Source organism: Limulus polyphemus, unplaced genomic scaffold (genome assembly GCF_000517525.1).
Source record: "Limulus polyphemus unplaced genomic scaffold, Limulus_polyphemus-2.1.2 Scaffold3856, whole genome shotgun sequence".
NCBI classification, from domain to species: domain Eukaryota; kingdom Metazoa; phylum Arthropoda; class Merostomata; order Xiphosura; family Limulidae; genus Limulus; species Limulus polyphemus.
In genome coordinates, this window is record NW_013669466.1 from 71,635 (window position 1) to 74,296 (window position 2,662).

At 33.5% G+C, this 2,662-nt stretch overlaps 1 protein-coding gene and 1 long non-coding RNA gene across 2 annotated transcripts in view; one reads left to right on the forward strand and one right to left on the reverse strand.

Annotated features, from left to right (window-relative positions):
- The window catches only part of LOC106470173, a 30,216-nt gene extending 29,464 nt beyond the window's left edge, over positions 1–752 (reverse strand). Inside the window, exon 1 of the mRNA XM_013930703.2 lies at positions 597–752. The gene's annotated coding sequence lies outside the window, so the exon portion shown is untranslated. The remainder of the gene's footprint in view (positions 1–596) is intronic.
- A 1,087-nt stretch (positions 753–1,839) lies between these two features.
- On the forward strand, positions 1,840–2,662 carry LOC111088484. The gene is made up of 2 exons (XR_002612994.1): positions 1,840–2,016; positions 2,333–2,662. It is a non-coding gene; the product is annotated as an uncharacterized LOC111088484 (long non-coding RNA).

Below are 2,662 nucleotides of genomic sequence, written 5' to 3' on the forward strand. Positions count from 1 at the left end.
ATGAAGTTTAAATTCGCAGGCCTGTGTAATTAGACTTTATACAATACTTACTGATATGTATAAAACTAGTAAAAACATTTTAAATAAATGTTCATATACCTAAAAAACTCTCGAATTTCATTATGTACAAACTTTAATTACAGTTTGTACAACTTTCGAGAGTATGTTTTTTGACGTAACTTTGCATGCGTGTCGTCTCGCAGATAACGCTAATCCTCAATATGGCGGGTAACACGCCCTTAATAGCCTCGTTCTCGTTCAAACGCGGATTTGTGGTATCTAACATTTTAACGAAAAGTTACTGCTTAATACTGACTATCTAATGTGCAGAATATATCACATTATTTTGTAATTAAAATGACAGTTATAAGAATACTTAAACGTGAATAAAGCCAACTCAATGAACAATATTCTATACGTTCAGATATGTCATCGTTGAAAGCTGTTCCTTATCGCGATCGCGGCATATCATTTCCTTGAAGCTTTGGCTAACGTGCTTTCTACAATAATTTCAAAACTGAGTGTCCTTACTCGAATTACAGTTACGGATTTTATTTATGTAAACTTGTGATAATTGACGGAAAAAGTGCACTTACCAGTTAATTCTGTTATTCTTTTCCTGTGTTTTGATTCGTACAATTTCAACAAACTAAAGGGATGAGCGTGCAGCGCAGCAATGTGTCCTTCATACACTTGTAGCTGGGACGCTAGGATGCTCAAGGAGGAATGTAAAGCGCCGGGAGAGGGCGCTATATGTGGTCACGCACGTGCTGGAGTGTGCGTGTATGTTATTATTCGTAAAAGTTCTACACTTTTATATGGAAGTAACGTCCTCCACAGAAATACAGTTGTGTCTTAAATTGTTAATCATATTGTAACTTTATTTTATTGCTATTATACTTGTTTTCTCAACAAGCTATGCATAAACACCATGAACTTATTAATCACGTTGTGGTATTCAGGGACTCTTATGTTCAATGGAAACATGAATCTGTAATACAGCGGCTTCAGGAGTGAACACAAATGTTTGAATAAAACCACCAATCTTTATTCCTTATAATAAATCTGATTGGTGAACAATATTTATTATTACGTAAATCACGTGGGTATTAATAAAACCAACAATCTTTATTCGTGATAATAAATCTGATTGGTGAACAATATTTATTGTTACGTAAATCACGTGGGTATTAATAAAACCAACAATCTTTATTCGTGATAATAAATATGATTGGTGAACAATATTTATTGTTACGTAAATCACGTGGATATTAATAAAACCAACAATCTTTATTCGTATAAAAAATCTGATTGGTGAACAATATATATTGTTACGTAAATCACGTGGGTATTGTTCACCAATCAGATTTATTATCACGAATAAAGATTGTTGGTTTTATTAATACCCATGTGATTTACGTAACAATAAATACTACTGAGGTCTCGCAGGGTGCTACTGCGGTCATGCATGGTTTTACTGTTGTTCAGCAAGATGTTGCTGGGGTCCCACAGGATGGTACATGGGGCTCATGGGGTATTACTGTGGTCATGCAGTATGTTACTGTGGTTTATAAGAGTGTTCCTGGGCTTTCTTAGGGTGCCACTAGTGTCACCCAAAATGTTACTGTGGTCTCGCAGGGTGTTACTGGAATCATGTAGGGTGTCACTGAAGTCACGCAAGTTGTAAACAAGACGAAGAAGGAATAAAAGCTGCATTCGGGTATCCCAAATAAGGATCCATAACTAATATGATTTTGAACTCGGATAATGAAAGAAATGAAAACAAACACAAGTTTACTAATAAGACAAGGTTCTTTTATATGGAAGTACATAAATAAACACAAGTTTGCTAATAAGACAAGGTTCTTGTATATGGAAGTACATTAACAAACACAAGTTTACTAATAAGACAAGGTTCTTGTATATGGAAGTACATTAACAAACACAAGTTTACTAATAAGACAAGGTTCTCGTATATGGAAGCACATAAACAAACAAGTTTACTAATAAGACAAGGTTCTCGTATATGGAAGTACATTAACAAACACAACTTGTTTATGTACTTCCATATACAAGAACCTTGTCTTATTAGTAAACTTGTGTTTGTTAATGTACTTCCATATACAAGAACCTTGTCTTATTAGTAAACACCTTGTCTTATTAGTAAACTTGTGTTTCCTTGTATATGGAAGTACATTAACAAGACACAAGTTTACTAATAAGACAAGGTTCTCGTATATGGAAGCACATAAATAAACACAAGTTTACTAATAAGACAAGGTCCTTGTATATGGAAGCACATTAACAAACACAAGTTTACTAATAAGACAAGGTTCTTGTATATGGAAGTACATTAACAAACACAAGTTTACTAGTAAGACAAGGTTCTCGTATATGGAAGCACATAAATAAACACAAGTTTAATAATAAGACAAGGTTCTCGTATATGGAAGCACATTAACAAACACAAGTTTAATAATAAGACAAGGTTCTTGTATGTGGAAGCACATAAACAAACACAAGTTTACTAATAACAAAGTTCTTGTATATGGAAGCACATAAATAAACACAAGTTTACTAATAAGAAAAGGTTCTTGTATATGGAAGCACATAAACAAACAAGTTTACTAATAAGACAAGGTCCTTCTATATGAAAGAACAT